The following is a 15,460-nucleotide window of genomic DNA, read 5'->3' on the forward strand; positions in this document are numbered from 1 at the left end:
GCTACACCAATTAGGCTATACCTAGGCACGTAGCTTTGTGTAAGAAAAGTATTTGGCCCCTAATACAGTTGTCTAATACACACATATTCACACAAACACAACTCACCCACTCATGATCATTGTCTCTGGCTGCCAAGGCCAGACTGCGAGCAGTAGTGCATGATGGGAGAAGCTGTCAGGATGGAGGTGGTAAGGGGAGGCTGGGGTGGAGAAGGGCTAGCTGGGAAGGACTGGGGACAGAAAGTGCTGCTTGTAGGAACATAAAAGCATGAAGTAGGGAGAGGGTAGGGCAGCTAGGTGCAGTTGAGATTTTAGCAGGTGGGAGGGAGTGGAAAAGGAAAGAAGTAGAAAGATTGTTGGTATGTTGGTGGAATAGTAGGCTGTGTAATGCTGGAGAGGGAATGGAGAAGGAGGTAGGTGAGTGAAGGACAGTGACTATTAAAGATTGAGGCCAGGAAGGTTATGAGAATTTAGGATACATTTGTGCATATAAAACAAAATTATATTAGTGTTATGATGCGGTATCTAAAGATCAGCTTTCTATGTTTACAGTAAATTTTACCAAACTTTTGATGTGTCTCCTGTACCTGAATCAAATGCTTTTGATTCAGTATGTTATGAGGCTAGTGAGACTATCAGACTGAATTGGCACACCTAGACTTTGATGGTATGGGCATGTGATGAGAATGGAGTCAACTAGAACAGCCAAAATAAATTTGGAAAGACAGGTGGATGAGAAAAGACCTCAAGAGAGACCTTGAACCTGATGGATGGACTTGATCAAGACTGATCTAGTGACCAGAGGATGGACAATGGATGATGTTCTCCATGGACAGGGGTATCTGGACAGGATGAAGTGGAAAAGGCTCATTACCATTACCCGGAAAACTGAAACTGTTGAATGATGATGGATGATGGATGGATGAGAGAGAGAATTCCCAACAGTATAATACAGAAACACTGGTTTTGGTAGGAAGGATTCACATGGCACAAGCTGTGAAACAATCAATGAAACAAAGAACAGTATGTTGGCAAGTGTGCTCAGCAACTGCGTGGTACAACTGTTTCTTGGCCACAGTTTTTCAGTGGCCATTCATGTGGACAGACATATTGTTGGTTGTAATGCTCATTTAGAACACACCACAGTGGTTGCAGCTTAACTTGCAGATAACATGGCTGGTTTCACAGGTAGCCCTATCTTTGAAGGGATAGGTGATGCTTCTGACGATACTGGAGTAAGTGCTGGTGGGAGGATGTAAGGGACAGGTCTAGCAGCTCGAGCTATTACAGGCATATGAGCCATGAGGGAAGGGGTTGGGAGAGACATTGAGTAGGGACAGACAACGATATTGTGTCGGTTTGGTGGTTGGTGAAATACCACTGTAGAGGGAAGGTAATGCATAGGACATTCCACTCTTCAGAGTGCAGTGAGAGGTAGTTGATGCCTGGTGGAGAATGTGATTCAGTTGCTTCAGTCCTGAGTGGTACTGATTAATGAGGGGAATGCTCCTCTGTGGCCAGAAGGTGAGACTTTGAGAGGTGGTGGGTGACTGGAGAGATAAGGCATGGTAGATCAGTTGCTGTGAAAAGTTGGGATGGTAATTATGGTCTGTGAAATTCCCTGAAAGCAGAGATTCTGTCAGTGGGGCCACAGTAACTGGCCACAATGGATTGTCCTAGGTAGTTGGGTTTAAAACATTAGGAAGCATGTACAAGCTGGGAGCGCACAGAGTTGTAGTGCTGAGGAAAGAGATGTACTCCAGATAGCAGTTCTGTGATGTGACTAAGGACTTGTGGAGAGACTGGAGATCCTGCTGGACTTCTAGAATGGGGACACTGTTGCAGGATTTGTAGAGGTGGACCAATCTGGCAGCTGGTAGAGTCTTTCTGCCAGATAATCCTTCATCTCTTCTGATTGTGCCAGACCTTAGCTCTCATCAACATAGTCCTGAAAAAATCATGTACATCAATCCCAAACATCCTTGCAATCTCTCCTCTCCAACTGTAAAATTCTCCAGTTGTGCAGTCCCAAATTCCTGTATCCATTGGAACTGTTGTTCTCCAGGAACTAGAGAACCATGCACAATGTCACCTCATAAAACTTCCCAACCTGTTCACCTCCTATTTCCACCTTGGTACCTACCACTATCCACCACCTCTACAATAGCGTCCAAACCTACCCCACATCCCCTCCCAGCTGACAAACCCGTTGAGGGAGTAGGCTGAAATGTGGGTTGCAGGTCAAGGGGCAGATGTCTGAAGTAGTGGAATAGCAGTTGTGATTAGAATATATCAGGTTAGTATGTGTGAGAGGAGCAAGACTGTGGGTTGAGGTGGGTTTAGTAAGATGAGGTAGAAGGTCATGTGGCACAGGAAAGTATGGAAAATAACACAAAAATTTGCAGGAGTGATCCAGGAAGAGTGATAAATTTCAAGGATGAATGATGTTGGCAGGAGTAATGGGCATTTGAGATGCTGCACCAGCAATTAGCATGCTCATGTAGCCATGTGTTGTGCATGGACGAGACAGCTGGAACAGTGTGCTTTGCAAGTCACAGCATATGGTGCAGTTTGGAAGGCGAAAGGTAAAACACAGGAAATAAAACAAAGAAAAAAGATGGAAACAGAGTAAAATAATGCATTAGGAAACTGATACAAGTGAAAACAAAACTCGGTCAGGATGGAAGAAAAGATGTTAGCCAAAATTGAACAATGGAAAATCCAGGATGAAATGATGACGATATTATGAAAAGGATAGATGCTACTTACCTTATAGTGAAGGTGCTGAGTTGCAACAGGAACAACAAAAAGACTGCTAGACAAGTAAGCTTTTGATCAAAAGGCCTTCTTCTGAATTAGAGAACACACACACACACACACACACACACACACACACACACACACACAGGATGGGATAGGTGAAGGGGGGGGGGGGGCGATAGTAGGATATGGGTGGGAACTTACTAGGACAAGTAAGGTGGGGAGATGGTAGGGCAGCTACGTGGAGTCAGGAGGTTAGACAGAGGGGACAGAGGGGAGGGGTGAGTGGGAGGTATTATATCTCTTAAAAAAAATAATGTAACTATTTATTTAGAGGAAACACTCTCCTAGTAAATTTGTTTGTCCTTTGATTTATCGTGATCTGTTACTGATTTTAGGTGGAGCTAGTTTTTACTTTTAGCTTTCAAAAAAATACAAAAGAGATATAATAAGCAAAATAATGAATTTCGTAGGTTGCCAATTACGTATTATATCTGGTTTTATTGAGCGCCAGGCTCCCTACAAATTACTGTAAATGCAATAGCGTAGTATTACTCAGCTCCAGTTCACTATCATAGAAAATAGACAAGTTTTAATAAAATTATTTCACTGGATTACTTCCATTAATCTCACTGAATATTTTTACATAATTTCTTCTGCTCCGGCAATCAGACATTGTGCTGTGAAAAAATATTTTTAAATGTACCGCGTAATGGTGGCTAATTGTTAACAATCAGAGATCACTGTTACTCGCTTCGTAGCAGCTGGAAATATGCTAAATAATTTTCATTAAATATTCTTTTCATAAGATAAATGTGACGTAGGTTCTTGAAATAACACACGGAGATCACTTTATACTAATATATTCTTACTAGGACACAGTTTACACCATTAAATATTTGCAATTACGTTACGACAGAAACAAATGCTAGTGCAGCACAATAGCTTGCGTACCTTATTCCAGCTAACACCAGAGTGAACAGAACAAAACAGACTAGACAGAAGAATGAGCATTGCATTGTATTTTATACTCTTACAAAGATAATCACATTATAATCTCATACAATAAAAATAATGTCCTTTCTGCATTTATCGATCTATATTGTATATTTTTACGGTTAGTGTTATTACCTTTCGCAGATAAATCGATGTTTGTAATTCATTTTGAGTCACATACAGTCATTTTTATTTATGTTTCACCTCGATAATGGTGAATATTGCAAAAGGGACACTACACGGCCCCCTGGGCTACAAGGAACAAACTACTTAATGTTTGGTCCTTGTAGACCACGAGTGTCACTTTTCTTTCGTTCCTTGGTCACTTTCAGTTCACTTTACCGTGTATTAGGTCATGGGTACGTTTCACCTCGATAATGGTGAATATTGCAAAAGGGACACTACACGGCCCCCTGGGCTACAAGGAACACACTACTTAATGTTTGGTCCTTGTAGACCACGAGTGTCACTTTTCTTTCGTTCGTTGGTCACTTTCAGTTCACTTTACCGTGTATTAGGTCATGGGTACATATTCATTTTGAGTCTTTTTACATAACATGGCTGGGGACAGTTGTATTATAACAAGCTCTTCCATTTGGACGAGGGCCGCAGGGAAACCCCAGAAAAACCTCGGCAGAGCTGATAGATTTAACGCTTTGTGTTACTTACTTAAGTTGGTTCTACATGTTTTGGTATTACAAGAATTTACATCAAATATAAAATTTTCTGAAAAAGAAACAAACATATAGTTTTTATATGAAAGTGTTCATCAAATTTTTTATATTGTGTTGGTAATATTGTGAGGGTTTTTTTTTTTTTTTGTATTTTGGTCGGCACTTTTCTCGTCGTGTGGTGTGGTTGGCGCTGTATGTCGCTACCGCGATGCCTCGTGCCCGTTGCCATGGAGCGTCTGCTGGAAACTGTTGTCTTCTATCTTGTCCGTAGCCAGCAGTCAGGATGTGGAGTACGGATCGACGTTATTTTGTCTGCGTGGTGCGTCTGCATTGTTGCGCACCGCTCATTAAAGTTTTCAGGACGGGAGAGGATGTTGACTCGTGCAAATCATGAAACAAATGCACATATGTTATAGAACGGATATTGTAAGATGTTATGGCTGTGGGTAAGAACTGATTAGTGAACATTATTGCATCATCAACGCACAAGCTCAGTTACTTGGTATTTTCGTGTTTGTTTGCACATACTGGTGCTGAATGATGCAGGAGATTTGATGCTGAAGTAAGCACTGCACATCTCTGTTGTCATCACTTCGTATGGAATATTTATGTTTCACAGTTTTTGTTTGACAGCGTTCCACCGTAGTTGCTGTTGCAGTAACATCTTACTACGTGGTCCATGATGTTATATTAATTGTTGGTGCACAGGAGGTAGCGTTCAAACTAAAAATGTTGTCTGTACAGTTTCGAACACACACTGATCACAGTTTTGTGTTTTCGATCACTGCACACAGATATGTTTTGTTAATGTTTGTACCTCGCATTTTTTCAGTTGTACAGCACATAAGTGTTCACTGTCCAAGTTGATCACTAATACAGTTCTCAAAGTTCACCCTTCCTCCGCGAATACCAACACACTCTTATAGTTCCTGTTAGTATTGCTTACAGCATGACTTTGATACAATTGTATTACATGATTACTGTTTTTTTTATATAACACATAGTGACACAGATGTCTGTTCATTTACACAATATGTTACAATGAAATTTCACAGATCAAAAGCACTTTTGTTCTGTTATTGCATACAATTAAGTGTTACATCATACATGCAACGGATTCTGGCCTGACTTGCAATACTTTTATATTTGAGCATTAATAAATTTGTCATAGAGTATATTCATTTGGGGATTAGGACCGCTGCGCATGTGCTTGCTCCATAAGCTGTTAGCGTAATCGCGTATCCTATAAAAGGTTTGCAACTGTCAAAAACAGGCTCTAAAGTGGAGCTCTCATTTAATCTCAAATATTGTGGCTAGATGCTTATACTTTCTCTTTTAAGGTCAAAGCACAGCATCACAGATGTCACAGTGTATGTGCACAGTCTTTTGCATACACCTTTCTGTTCATTTTACATGTGACAGATTAGAATATTTAGTGCATTCTTTAAATAAACATTTATCACACAGCATGATAAAATTTATAGTTACTAACTCTAATAACCACTGAAAAACATCTTACACTTACTGATTATGTTTCTAAACAAATACTATCATTGGACTGATGGTCCTTTAGCTTCTTTTTACTCATTTTTGAAGGCTGATGTATAAATCATTCCTTGACATAAAGACCAAACATCTTACATACTATGCACAAACAAAACATCAAATTCTTACAACTACACAAAATTATATATTGAAGTCTGTGCAAAACCTACATATTACACAAAAATACGGTAAACCATTCATATCCTATTGTCAGGTACCACAAATTTCTTTAAGTCCTTATAGGGATATAATCCTTTGATCTTCCCGCTCATCACATCAGCTATAAGGTAGCTACAACCATGTGGTATTTGTATAATTTTAAAAGGTCCATTATACAGCATTTGCCATTTCTTGTTCTTCTTTGTTATGAGTGACGACTTAGGATGGTTTCTTATCAAAACTAAGTCGTTTATCTGATATGGGACTGTCCGTTTTATTGACTTGTCATATCAGCTCTTTCGTTGACTAGCGCAGCTCGTCATGTTGCTGATGGCGTCCTTTATTTTATCCTCTTGCCTTTTATCTGTGCGCAGCAATTTTGGTAGCGGCGTGATCCATTCATTTAGTTCTGCAGTACTAAATAATAACTCACTGGGAGTGTATCCGGTAGCTGGATGAGGTAGATTGTTGTGTATATTTTCAAAGACGGGTAACAATTCCGGCCACTTTGTATGTTGCTGATGAGTATATGTTCGGATAAATCTGTTGAGTTCCCGAAAAATTCTCTCTACGGGACTTGCTTCTGGGTGGAAATGTGCAACTAATATATGCTTTATGTTTTGGTCACGTAGAAACTCCTTCCACAGTTGACCAGTGAAATATCTAGCATTGTCTGTTAGAACGTTTAGTGGTTTTCCTGTTTTCGGTATGAATTCTTTTGATATGTGTTGTATCATCTGTTTGGCAGTAGTGGTTTTCATTGGAAACAATTTCACATACTTAGTAAAGGTATTGTAAACAGCTAATATATATTTCATTCCACTGCAAGCCGTAGGTAATGGTCCTGTGATGTCCATTGACACAATTTGAAGTGGTTGTATCAGAATAATTGGATGCAGTTCTGTTTTGTTGCTTCTATTGTTGGCTTTAGCTTCCTGACAAACATCACACGTTTGTAATATCTTTTGGACCACACGTTTACTATTCGGGATGTGACAATATCTTTGTATTATTGCTACACACTTCTGTATTCCTACATGTCGCCACGCGTAATGCGTGTACCAGATCAAATTTTGCATGTATTTGTTCTTCTAAATTCACCGGTCTCATCCTAACAGGTACTATAATTTTATTAATGTCCCTGGCGTCTAGGACAAGCCTGATTTTTCCATCTGGCTTGGCTACAACTACCAGCGGACTGCTGTACGGTGAAAGCGATGGTTCTATTATACCCCATTGCAGCATTTTTTGTATTTCTTTGTTAACTGCCTCCCTTTTCGTCCACGGTACTGAATATGATGCTTGGCAGAATATCACGTGGGGAAACACATCTATATTATACATATACCCTTTGATGATTCCAGGTTTTTCAGAGAAAACATCATTGTAGTTATTCAATAACTGTGCGAGCTGCTTTCGTTGGGATTCAGTTAGATAACTTGATTCTTGTCCTTTATTGTTAAGGGTTTCAGTCCAGCAAAGCGTTTTGTTGTGAGCTACATCAGAATAATATTCTCCCTGGCCCCTTAAATCGCTGCTTAATTGAAATATGGGCATCTCTTCACTTTTTACTCGTACGCTCGGGTAATCTTTACCGGCTGTACTTACTGGTCGTGTTAAATCCAGTACAATCTGCTTATTTTCATTCAGTAGGGAGATCTTCCCGCTGCAGAAATCAATTTTTGCTTTCTTCTTGCTCAGGAAACCTCCCCACAGGATGCAGGTTACTCTCAATCCTTTGACTACGAGAAAGATACATTTTACGTTATCTTCCCCTAGGCAAAAATCTACCAGCACCTGATACTGAACGTTTTGTGCTTGTGCTCCCATGGTTCCAATGGCACAGCAGTTTTGTACAGGAAATGTCGGTAAGTTGCGGTTTAGGCTCAAGGTTTTGAATAGATCATAGCTCATAACATTAGTAGTGGCACCTGTATCTATGTATATTTCTACTGGCAATTCATTACTCCTAGCTTTTATGATGGTTTGTACTTCAGTTATTTCTTTTTTGTTACATTGGTTTGATTCCATAAGTAAATCATGTTGTGTGCTGTTTCCATCTTGGTACCTCAGTAATAATATATTATCTTGCGTATTGTTTATAGGTGTGCCCCCTGTTTTTTCGTCGACCATCAGTTGGGAGCTTATTGTGGCCGTTGTTTGTTTGACGGTCTTGAACTATGGTGGTTTCCATCAGTGGGCATTTCTACTATCCTTACACTGCTATTTGAGTCTGTCCATGTTTGTGGTACTGCATTAGTATTCTGCATAGAATTCCTATTGTCACACTGGTACTGGTTACCGCTAGGAGGCGGTGGTGGTGGCATAGAAGTTTGCATCCACTGCACCGGGTAAGTGTGGTTGTTGGTACTACAGCTTTGTTGCGGCCATTGACCTTCATTTTGATGTTTGTTATTGTAATTATTATTAGTGTTACTGTAGCCGGGATGTCCTCTATCTTCCCACCTACGTTTTTGATTGTAAGATGGTTGACCGTTTCCGTTCTTCCTGTTTTGTTCTGCGGATTGATCTTCCTTTCCATTTTCGTGGCTTCCAAAATTGGAATTGTTGTTGCCATTTTTACACTTGCGTGGTGAACCATTACTGTTCTCCCGGTCTTTATTTATCCTATTTTCTTCCTGGGAGAGATCGATTTCGTCCAGCACAGACAAGTTCCATTCCAGGTCATTTTCGGGTACATTTATTAATTTGTCTCGTATATAACCGGGCAATCGTAATTTTAAGATTCTGATCACATCACAGGCTGATATAGGGTCATCCCAATATCTAGTTTTGTTGATATATTTTTCAAAATATTTACGGAGTGTACCCTGTTTGTGATTGTACATTTGCGGGCAGTCCTCAGGCGTTCTTGAATAGCCTTAGACTAGTATCTGTCTAGAAAAGATTTTTCAAATTGTGCCAGGCTATGGCAATTTTCTATACTTCATTTGCCCATAAGGCAGCGTCGCCTTGTATATGTGCGATTATGAATTGATTTTTTTGGCGTTCATTCCAGGCACTCGGTAATACATTTCGGAATCCTTTTATGAAGATTACTGGATGCACTGTCTTCTTTTCCGCATTAAATACTTGGAATTGTCTGTGTTTTATTAAGCTTTCATCAATGTTATTGCTTGTGGAAGTAGAAGCTGCCCCCATGGGGTTAAGAATAGGAATGCTTCCTGTAAATTGTGTGTTTTCTCTTTCCGAATTGCTTTTTTGTTGGTATGAACTGTACGTAATGTTCTCATTATCGTACACATTCCTAACAGGCATACCACAGTTGTTGTTAAGCATTTGCAAATGTGCAGGCTCGAGTTCAGCAATTCTGTGTGACATTTCTTCCTTCCACAGCAGTACTGGCAAGTTGTATCTCGCTTCCCTTTTTTCACCTGCGAGTGGTAGCGTGTCTACTGTGGGTTGTTTACATACAGCTGCTCCGTTAGTTACTTTTTGCAGAGCAGACTGTATTTTGCTTTCTACACGTTCTGTGATCTGGCTTTCTTTTTCAGTGAGCCAGTCATGGAACTCTTTTTCTACTTTCTGGGCTTGATCATTTAAATGTGTTTCTATGGTTTCTTTTTGTGTCATTTCTAAATTATCCATTTGGTTCGCAAGCTGTTCTACTTCGTCCCGGATGACTGTGTGTGCCGTCTGAAGCGTTTGCACATCTTGTCCTATGTTGCTTACAATGTTCGGCAGTTCGACTTGGGCTTTCTTTATTTCTGTCATTTCTGAATGTATCTTTTCGAACATTGTACCTATACTTTATATTAAGACCTTTTCTCTTTCTTCATTTCATTCCCTTATCTGATTGACTAGCTGGTGATTCCTCTCTTCCCTCAATCTCTCTCTTTCTTCGTTTTGTTCCTTATCTGATTGACTAGCTGTTGATTCCTCTCTTCCCTCAATCTCTCTCTTTCTTCGTTTTGTTCCCTTTTATGTACATAATTTTTAAATTGTATTCCTGTAGTACTAATGCCCAACGGGTTAGTCTGACATGTAATAGTTTGCAGGTTAATAGGAAGCTTAAGGCTTGGTGATCACAGAACATAATTTCTTCCGCTCCAGCTATCAGACATTGTGCTGTGAAAAAATATTTTTAAATGTACTGTGTAATGGCAGCTAATTGTTAACAGTCAGAGATCACTGTTACTCGCTCCACAGCAGCTGGAAACATGCTAAATAATTTTCATTAAATATTCTTTTCATAAGATAAATGTGACATAGGTTCTTGAAATGACACACAGAGATCACTTTATACTAATATATTCTTACTAGGACACAGTTTACACCATTAAATATTTGCAATTACGTTACGACAGAAACAAATGCTAGCGCAGCACAATAGCTTGCGTACCTTATTCCAGCTAACACCAGAACGAACAGAACAAAACAGACTAGACAGAAGAATGAGCATTGCATTGTATTTTATACTCTTACAAAGATAATCACATTATAATCTCATACAATAAAAATAATGTCTTTTCTGCATTTATCGATCTATATTGTATATTTTTACGGTTAGTGTTATTACCTATCGCAGATAAATCGATGTTTGTAATTCATTTTGAGTCACATACAGTCATTTTTATTTATGTTTCACCTCGATAATGGTGAATATTGCAAAAGGGATACTACACGGCCCCCTGGGCTACAAGGAACAAACTACTTAATGTTTGATCCTTGTAGACCACGAGTGTCACTTTTCTTTCGTTCGTTGGTCACTTTCAGTTCACTTTACTGTGTATTAGGTCATGGGTACGTTTCACCTCGATAATGGTGAATATTGCAAAAGGGACACTACACGGCCCCCTGGGCTACAAGGAACACACTACTTAATGTTTGGTCCTTGTAGACCACGAGTGTCACTTTTCTTTCGTTCGTTGGTCACTTTCAGTTCACTTTACCGCGTATTAGGTCATGTGTACGTTTCACCTCGATAATGGTGAATATTGCAAAAGGGACACTACACGGCCCCCTGGGCTACAAGGAACACACTACTTAATGTTTGGTCCTTGTAGACCACGAGTGTCACTTTTCTTTCGTACGTTGGTCACTTTCAGTTCACTTTACCATGTATTAGGTCATGGGTACGTTTCACCTCGATAATGGTGAATATTGCAAAAGGGACACTACAGAGGGCATAAGGAGAGAAGTAAAAACAGTGCGGGGGCACTGGTGGAACAGAAGCTGTATAGTGCTTGTAATCTTACCCTCCCACACATCACCATTTAAGTCCTCATTCTTTGCAAAAATTTTGAAAACTTCAAGCAGAGTAAGATTACAAAAGAAGAACTTCTTTACTTATCTAGATTAACTTGTTGTTGCTGGCTCAAAATATTGTCTAGGGGTACATTTTTACTGCTGAAAATTTTGATTTAACATTGTGGGTTCTTGTTGCACTAAATAACTGATGAAGAATTGCTTTTGCTATAAATATATTTTTATTTTGTCCCATTCTTCTAAATCACACTGACTTTATAATTTCCACATTCAAAAAACCAATAATTACATTGTAGTTGATAAACTTATGAAAACGTATACTTCCATCTGAGGCATGCCCACTACTACTTACATTCTGCAGTACTCAAATTATTCCAAAGAGTCTACAAAGCAAAAGAGTTCAGAAACATTCTTTATGAAAGAAGAATCTTCACCACATTATATCATTATTTTATAAATAAATGCCAGAATAAATTTAATAAATAGACTTAGATTGTGAAATGAATAATATGAATCATAAGTATTTGTATTTTGTATTTGTATTTATTTATTTATACCAGAAACTTTGAAATTGCAATTATTTTTGGAAGGGGAGTAATTTTATTTGTTAGTACTTATCAATTGTAACTCATTATTTTCTTTTTTATACGTTTTAGCCTGAAATATAATAATTCATATACAAAATCATATGAATTCTTTTAGTGAAACAGCTGAGATAATTTTAACCTACGTAAGAATTGATAGTATATATGATATTGGTTATTTCCATACAAAAAGTTAATGTTAGAGGAGGGTGACTCATTATAATATTGGAAACAGAGTGAATTGTGGTTTATTAGTCTCATCCATCCATCGTCCATCATCATTCAACAGTTTCAGTTTTCCGGGTACTGGTAATGAGCCTCTTCCACTTGTCCTGTCCAGATACACCTGTTCATGGAGAACATCATCCACTGTCCATCCTCCAGTCACTAGATCAGTCTTGATCAAGTCCATCCATCAGGTTCAAGGTCTCTCTTGAGGTCTTTTCTCATCCACCTGTCTTTCCAAATTTATTTTGGCTGTTCTAGTTGACTCCATTCTCATCACATGCCCGTACCATCGAAGTCTAGATCTGCCAGTTCAGTCTGATAGTCTCACTAGTCTCATAACATACATAATCAAAAGCATTTGATTCAGGTACAGGAGACATATCAAAAGTTTGGTAAAATTTATTGTAAACATAGAAAGCTGATCATTAGATGTTGTTGTTGTTGTTGTGGTCTTCAGTCCTGAGACTGGTTTGATGCAGCTCTCCATGCTACTCTAACCTGTGCAAGCTTCGTCATCTCCCAGTACTTACTGCAACCTACATCCTTCTGAATCTGCTTAGTGTATTCATCTCTTGGTCTCCCTCTATGATTTTTACCCTCCACTCTGCCCTCCAATGCTAAATTTGTGATCCCTTGATGCCTCAGAACATGTCCTACCAACTGGTCCCTTCTTCTTGTTAAGTGCCACAAACTCCTCTTCTCCCCAATTCTATTCAATACCTCATCATTAGTTATGTGATCTACCCATCTAATCTTCAGCATTCTTCTGTAGCACCACATTTCGAAAGCTTCTATTCTCTTCTTGTCCAAACTATTTCTCGTCCATGTTTCACTTCCATACATGGCTACACTCCATACAAATACTTTCAGAAATGACGTCCTGACACTTAAATCTATACTCTATGTTAACAAATTTCTCTTCTTTAGAAACGCTTTCCTTGCCATTGCCAGTCTACATTTTATATCCGATCTTTAGATATCACATAATAATAATAATAATAATACAATTTTGTTTTATATGCACAAAAGGCAGAGATAATAATAATAAAAATAATTAAAATAGTATCTAAAAACCTAACACTAAATTATCCTAGCTCAAATTATCATGTCATCCTCTATAAATTCTTCATGATTGAATATAATAGAGGGAAACATTCCACGTGGGAAAAATATATCTAAAAACACAGATGATGTGACTTACCGAACGAAAGTGCTGGCAGGTCGATAGACACACAAACAAACACAAAACATACACACGAAATTCAAGCTTTCACAACAAACTGTTGCCTCATCAGGAAAGAGGGAAGGAGAGGGAAAGACGAAAGGATGTGGGTTTTAAGGGAGAGGGTAAGGAGTCATTCCAATCCCGGGAGCGGAAAGACGTACCTTAGGGGGAAAAAAGACAGGTATACACTCGCACACACACACATATCCATCCGCACATACACAGACACAAGCAGACATTTGTAAAGGCAAAGAGTTTGGGCAGAGATGTCAGTCGGGCGGAAGTAAAGAGGCAAAGATGTTGAAAGACAGGTGAGGTATGAGCAGCGGCAAATTGAAATTAGCGGAGATTGAGGCCTGGCAGATAACGAGAAGAGAGGATATACTGAAGGGCCAGTTCCCATCTCCGGAGTTCTGACAGGTTGGTGTTAGTGGGAAGTATCCAGATAACCCGGACGGTGTAACACTGTGCCAAAATGTGCTGACCGTGTACCAAGGCATGTTTAGCCACAGGGTGATCCTCATTACCAACAAACACTGTCTGCCTGTGTCCATTCATGCGAATGGACAGTTTGTTGCTGGTCATTCCCACATAGAAAGCTTCACAGTGTAGGCAGGTCAGTTGGTAAATCACGTGGGTGCTTTCACACGTGGCTCTGCCTTTGATCGTGTACACCTTCCGGGTTACAGGACTGGAGTAGGTGGTGGTGGGAGGGTGCGTGGGACAGGTTTTACATCGGGGGCGGTTACAAGGGTAGGAGCCAGAGGGTAGGGAAGGTGGTTTGGGGATTTCACAGGGATGAACTAAGAGGTTACTCAGGTTAGGTGGACGGCGGAAAGACACTCTTGGTGGAATGGGGAGGATTTCATGAAGGATGGATCTCATTTCAGGGCAGGATTTGAGGAAGTTGTATCCCTGCTGGAGAGCCACATTCAGAGTCTGATCCAGTCCCGGAAAGTATCCTGTCACAAGTGGGGCACTTTTGGGGTTCTTCTGTGCGAGGTTCTGGGTTTGGGGAGATGAGGAAGTGGCTCTGGTTATTTGCTTCTGTACCAGGTCGGGAGGGTAGTTGCGGGATGCGAAAGCTGTTTTCAGGTTGTTGGTGTAATGGTTCAGGGATTCCGGACCGGAGCAGATTCGTTTGCCACGAAGACCTAGGCAGTAGGGAAGGGACCGTTTGATGTGGAATGGGTGGCAGCTGTCATAATGGAGGTACTGTTGCTTGTTGGTGGGTTTGATGTGGACAGACGTGTGAAGCTGGCCATTGGACAGGTGGGGGTCAACGTCAAGGAAAGTGGCATGAGATTTTGAGTAGGACCAGGTGAATCTGATGGAACCAAAGGAGTTGAGGTTGGAGAGGAAATTCTGGAGTTCTTCTTCACTGTGAGTCCAGATCATGAAGATGTCATCAATAAATCTGTACCAAACTTTGGGTTGGCAGGCTGGGTAACCAAGAGGGCTTCCTCTAAGTGACCCATGAATAGGTTGGCGTACGAGGGGGCCATCCTGGTGCCCATGGCTGTTCCCTTTAATTGTTGGTATGTCTGGCCTTCGAAAGTGAAGAAGTTGTGGGTCAGGATGAAGCTGGCTAAGGTGATGAGGAAAGAGGTTTTAGGTAGGGTGGCAGGTGATCGGCATGAAAGGAAATGCTCCATTGCAGCGAGGCCCTGGACGTGCGGAATATTTGTGTATAAGGAAGTGGCATCAATGGTTACAAGGATGGTTTCCGGGGGTAAGGCCAGACATACCAACAATTAAAGGGAACAGCCATGGGCACCAGGATGGCCCCCTCGTACGCCAACCTATTCATGGGTCGCTTAGAGGAAGCCTTCTTGGTTACCCAGGCCTGCCAACCCAAAGTTTGGTACAGATTTATTGATGACGTCTTCATGATCTGGACTCACAGTGAAGAAGAACTCCAGAATTTCCTCTCCAACCTCAACTCCTTTGGTTCCATCAGATTCACCTGGTCCTACTCAAAATCCCATGCCACTTTCCTTGACACTGACCCCCACCTGTCCAATGGCCAGCTTCACACGTCCGTCCACATCAAACCCACC

Source organism: Schistocerca serialis, chromosome 5 (assembly GCF_023864345.2).
Source record: "Schistocerca serialis cubense isolate TAMUIC-IGC-003099 chromosome 5, iqSchSeri2.2, whole genome shotgun sequence".
Taxonomy (NCBI): Eukaryota; Metazoa; Arthropoda; class Insecta; order Orthoptera; family Acrididae; genus Schistocerca; species Schistocerca serialis.